The following is a 6,643-nucleotide window of genomic DNA, read 5'->3' as shown; positions in this document are numbered from 1 at the left end:
TTCAATGAAAAAAAATTGAGGGACAAACACCAAAATTTTTATCGTCCGTCCCCAGACGACCAATTTTCGTTTAATGTGTATGCAGTACGTCTGTGAAAAATCGGATACGAAAGAACGCGCATGATCTGAAGTTGCTGACAACCCGGAAGTCTAGGAACAAATGTCCCAAAAAAAAAAAAAATCGGACGAGAAATTTCGTGAACATTTATGCACTGTCTAACGGTTATGAACGCTGAGCAAGAGAGAGAAAAATCGGAGGATATTTTGTCCGATTTCCATCAAGTGTGTACGGCCTTTACACAGATTTGTGAAGAATATTGGAGAGAAATCGGCCTTTTGTGTACATAGAAAAAGTCTGAGATCTTTGAGTTTAGCTCATGAAAAATGGGGGCAAAAACAAAAGTGTTGCATTTATAATTGTGTTCAGTGTAGTAGAAATTAAAAAAAATATTGATACTAATAATCAACATGTCCTCTAAGGTCTTTTGAAATCTCTTTTGATGAGGCCATATTGTATTTCATAGAAAGGGTCAAACATTCTCTATTAAATATCACATTAACAAACCAATGTAATTGAAAACACAGAATGCGGAATACATCGGAGCTGCACGATTAATCATTAAAAAAGAATTGCTCATTTCAAGTCAACCCCCCCCTCACAATGTTAATCCGGCATTTCCACGATTCATGTAACAGTGCAGAGCAGTTCCCTGCTCACAGCTGTCAAAGTAAAAAAAAAAAAAGTTTATCACAACATTGCTCAGCGCTAAGAGATAACTTTAACCACTTACCGCATGCTAACGTAGGGGTACGTCGGTAAACTTTGCGGGGTTATACCGGGATGATGCTTCTAGTTAGAGGCATCATCCCGGTACCGTGGTTTAGAGCCAACGGTTGGCTTTCCGTCGGTACCGACCGATGCAGCTCGGGAGCCGCTCGATCGTTACCTGGGGGGGGCGGGAGGGGACGTCCCCCCCTCCCGCCGCCTTCCGTGGCTTTTACCGGGGCTCCCGTCCCACCGGGAGCCCCGAGCACCCAGCCGGCATGTCCGCCGGCTGGATGGAGTCCCGATCAATGCCAGAAATGGCTTTGATCGGGTCTCCGATGACGTAACCTGGAGGCGGCGTCCATGACGTCACTTCCGGGTTACTGTGCTGCAAAAGGCGGCAAATTTGAAAAACGGCTGTATGCAAAAACGCTGTTTTCAGCGTTTTGCATACAGGGAAGTGTAGTGGAGGGGTTTGGGGTCTTTTAGACCCTCGATCCCTCCATAAAGTGTACCTATCACTACATATTGGTGTCACAGGGGATGATTACATTGCTTGTGACAGCAATAAAAGTGATCAGATTTTTTATTTTTTTTAAAAAACTGTAATAAAGTTAAAAAAATAAATAAAATAAATGGGAAAAAAAAAATTTATCCGCCCCGTCACCGTTAGCTCGCGCACAAAAAAAAAACGTATACGCAAGTCGAGCCGCAAATGAAATCGCTGTTCAAACCACACATGTGAGGTATTGCCGCGAATGCCAGAGCGTGGGCAATAATTAAAAAAAAAGAGCTACACTCTAACTCTAAACTGGTAACCGTTAAATAAATTTAAAGCTTTGCCTATTGAGATCTCTATTGACCGTAGTTTGTCGCCATCCCACGGGGGGGCGCAATTTTAAACCATAACATGTTGGGTATCTATTTACTCGGCGTGACATCATCTTTCACAATATACAAAAAAAATGGGCTAACTTTACTGTTTAGTATTTTTTAAATACAGTGAAATGTGATTTTTCTAAATTTTTCCAAAAAAAATTGCGTTTTAAAGACCGCTGCGCAAATACCGCGTGACAAAAAATATTGCAATGACCGACATTTTATTCTCCAGAGTCTTTGCTAAAAGAATATGTATAATGTTTGGGGGTTCTAAGTAGTTTTCCAGGAAAAAATACTGATTTTAACTTGTGAACAAAAAGTGTCCGAAATAGGGCTGGGGCTTAAGTGGTTAAACAAAGTATAATTTCGTCCTTTTAGATGGGACGAACTTCAGTCTGTAAATGAGGGCAGTTTAACCTCCTAAAGACTAAATATTTTTCTGACATTCATTGCTTAGAAGATAAAATCTGTATTTTTTTTGCTAGAATAACACTTAGAACCCCCAAACATTATATATTTTTTTCTTTTTTTAGCAGAGATCCTAGAGAATAAAATGGCGGTTGTTGCCAAATTTTGTGTCACACAGTATTTGTGCAGCGGTCTTTTAAATACAGTTTTTGGGAAAAAATACACTTCAATGAATTAAAAAAAAACTAAACAGTAAAGTTAGCCCAATTCTTTTTTTGTGTAATGTGAAAGATAATGTAACACTGAGAATCGTGATTCTCATTTTATCCAGAACCGTGCAGCTCTAATTTACAGTACACATATACAACATATTTAATCTTCAGTCATTTTCATACTACAAAAAAACAACTAGTAATAGTGATGTTAAGCAACTATTGGGTAAGTATATCAGTTAGGCAATTATCATTTTCAAAAAGAAAAATTAGCAATGTGGAAGAGGAAATGCCCCTGAAAATGGCAAATCCCTGAAAGAGATTTCACACCTCCAATTCATTAAAAAAAAAAAAAAAAAAAAAGAAAAAACCCTTTCAATTTATTTAACTTTTTTTAAATGTATTATTTATTTATTTTAATTCTGTGATGCACAATATTAATCCTAACCCCTGCACTCTGTGCAATGTGTATTCCTGACCCCTATACTGTTTTACAATTTACACTACATTACATACTCCTAACCCCAGCACTCTGTACAGTACATATTCCTGACCCCTGAACTATATTACTATATACATTATGTTATACTTTACATACTCCTAACACCTTCATTCAATACAGTGTGTATTTCTGACCCCTTGTGCTTTATTATTTAATTCAATATGTTCTGCATCGCATGCTCTTTACTCCTGGTCAAAGTATGCATTGTTTTTTTCAGTAGATGCTTCTGACCCCTACACTCTGTCCATTGAATTCTACTGACCCTTACTGTCTGTACATTACATACTCCTGATCCCTCTGTGCACTGAGCTGTATGTTACCTCCTCCTGGCCACTGCACCCTGGACAGGGGGTCCCACATTACATACTCCTGACCCCTGCACTCTGTACATTGAGCTGTGTGTTACCTCCTCCTAACCATTGCACTCTGTATGCAGGGATGCACATTATATATTCCTGACCTTTTCACTCTGTACAGGGGGACCCACATTATATGCTCATGACCCACTTGGTACGGGGGGTCAAATATTACATACTCCTGACCCCTGCATTATGTACATCGAGCTGTGTGTTACCTGTTCCTGACCACCTCACTCTGTATGCAGGGATGCACATTATATACATTATATACGGAGGTCAAACATTATATACATTATATACGGAGGTCAAACATTATTTACTCCTGACCCCTCTGCTGAGTAGATTAGGCTGTATGTTACCTGTTTCTGACCACTGCACTCTGTATGCAGGGATGCACATTATATACTCCTGACCATTGCACTCCATACGTGGGTCAAACATTATATACTCCTGACCCCTGTGCTGAGTAGATTAGGCTGTATGTTATCTGTTTCTGACCACTGCACTCTGTATGCAGGGATGCACATTATATACTCCTGACCATTGCACTCCATACGTGGGTCAAACATTATATATTCCTGACCCCTGTGCTGAGTAGATTAGGCTGTATGTTATCTGTTTCTGACCACTGCACTCTGTATTCAGGGATGCACATTATATACTCCAGACCATTGCACTCTGTACAGAGGTCAACCATTATATACGCCTGACCCCTTTGCTGAGGATATTAACATGTAAGTTACTTGCTCCTGACCATTGCACTCTGTATGCCGGGATGCACAATATATACTCCTGACCACTTCACTCTGTGCGTAGGTCAAACATTATATGCCCCTGACCCCTGTGCTAAGTAGATTAAGCTGTATGGTACCTGTTCCTGACCATTGCCTTCTGTATGTAGGGATGCACATTATATACTCCTGACCACTTCACTCTGTACAGAGGTCAAACATTATATACTCCTGACCCCCTGTGCTGAGTAGATTAAGCTGTATGTTACCTGTTCCTGACCACTGTACTCTGTATGCAGTAATGCGCATTACATACTCCCGACCATTGCACTCCGTACGTGGGTCAAACATTATATACTCCTGACCCCTTTGCTGAGGACATTAACCGGTAAGTTACGTGCTCCTGATCATTGCACTCTGTATGCCAGGATGCACAATATATACTCCTGACCACCATTGCACTCTGTACGTGGGTCAAACATTATATACTCCTGACCCCTTTGCTGAGGATATTAACCTGTAAGTTACGTGCTCCTGACCATTGCCTTTTGTATGCAGGGATGCACATTATATACTCCTGACCACTTCACTCTGTATGCAGGGATGCACATTATATACACCTGACCATTGCACTTTGTTCTCTTGGAAGAACATTTCATACTCCTGAACCCAGAACTCTGTATGCTGGACTGTAAAAATGCCACTATATGCCAGCAGGAGTTCCTGGCTAGTTACAGGACGCAGCCCCTGGCTCAGCCTGAACATTTATGGGAGTGGTGTCCTATGGGGCAGGAGCGAGGGTGGGGCTACCCAAACCTATGCTGTCATGGAGTCCATCAAGAAAGGAAAATTATGGTAGGTATTTGATAGGAAATGTTCTGTTTTTTTTTTTATTGGATCACTTTTATTCCTATCATTAAAAAATGTATGAATCCTCTGTGATGGAAAGAAGGCATGGCCGATCCTCTTTATGGAGATATTTGGGGTCTATAAACCCCAGATTTCTCCTCTACCCTGGAAAGTATGAGATAAAAAAAAATATCTCCTGCTTTCCAAAAATAAAAAAACAAAGGCAATGTTTACAAACATAAGTGATGTCATGATGTCACTTCTGGCCTCCTAGACTATGGAGATGGCCAGGGACCTTCCAGTCCTCGGCCAGCTCTATGATAACCCACTGGCACCCCCGGATCCGATACCGAGCTCCCTGATCGCACATGCAAGCTTGGAGAGCCACCAGTGGGTGGTAGAAAGTGGGGGGGGGGGGCGTCCCCTCTTGCTGCCTGTAAAAGCAAACTAGGATTGCTTTTAGATAAAAGATCATCACCTACTGTAAAAAAAAAAAAAAACACCGGGGTCGTGGCATACAGCTGCAGCCATAGCCCCCGGTATAACCACTTGAATACAATCACGTACATGTATTCGTTCAATCTAGTAGAGTTCAAACACTAGATATATGAGGTGCAATGCGGTATAAAAAGAAAACCACCCTAGAGAATTATCTCATCAAGATATGGATGCGGATCAAAAATACCAATAGGGGGGCGTGCCTGGAAGTCAACCACGCCAGACGCCTTGCCACAGAGCTCCGGAGCACCGGATTCAAATCCATCCCCATCGGCGTGCCTATAGCCCTGGAATCCTGTTCCTTTCACCCCCAAAAGACTGCCAGTCCCTCGGGGCACCTGGGGAGACCAGTATTGTCCGCCCTGCAAGCCGGATCGCAGCACACCGGGACCCGCGGCCCACCTCATACCGCCGCCATCTCATCCTCAGGACTACAGAGACCGGCATAGGGGACTGGGTAAGCCAAAAATACCAATAATAGTACAAGACAAAAACAACACATGAAAGAACCATGCAGAAGGGTATAAATGAGATCCATGAAATGTAATTGGTAAAATCTTTATTGATTGAACAATTCCCTGAATATTGGACTCATGAATGAAATGATTGAAACATCTCCTCCACCAAACACACCATAAATAACAACACATAAAAATGGGACAATTGTGAAAATCAATCCAAACTCAAGACCAGCGCAGAATGCACTGACATGTTTGATATACTCCAGCTCCACAGTGTCTCCGTTTGTTTGGTCTCATCGGAACTGATCCCCCACTGATTTTTTTATGAGGAATGCTCTATATCAGCGTTTCTAAACCTTTTAGACACAGAGGAACCCTTGAAATAAATTTCTGGTCTCTGGGAACCCCTGCTAATAAATCTACAACTCATGAGAAATTAGTGTGACCATCAGTGGGAAGAATGCTCCTTACTCTTGTCATCATTGGGAAGAATGACCCCCTTAGAGATAGCTAAAAGCAACAATGGTGTCATTGGAAACTTATCTGAGAGGCGGAAATTGGCCATGGCTCAAGGAACCCCTAGGAACCTCAGGAGGAACCCCTGATCTATATCATACACCATATTTTTGAGCATGAGAGTGTCGGTTTTATTACTTCCGTACCTCCATTGACAGATGCTCCTAGTGCTTCCCGAGGGGCTCCAAGCACTCCACCAGACACCGTAACCACTTCAGACCCCACGAACCGCTGCAGCTTAGTTAGGGTCTCGCAATCTCCTACCCACCCTGGACCTATGACAAGGCTCCAGGTTCCTGTGGGTGAACCTCTCTTTCCCCAGAGAGTGCAGTGCTCAGTGATTCTCTAAGGGAGTATGGAGGACCATAGCAATCCCTTGCAGCAGATTCCCCCAATAAGAGACAGGACTCTAGATTGAGGGTGAAGGAACTCTAGAACAACTTTATTGAACAAGAAACAGAC

This window comes from Pelophylax lessonae (assembly GCF_965119305.1).
Source record: "Pelophylax lessonae genome assembly, chromosome: 6".
Classification (NCBI taxonomy): Eukaryota; Metazoa; Chordata; class Amphibia; order Anura; family Ranidae; genus Pelophylax; species Pelophylax lessonae.
The sequence above is the reverse complement of the archived record's forward strand: the minus strand, read 5'-3'. Positions refer to the sequence as shown.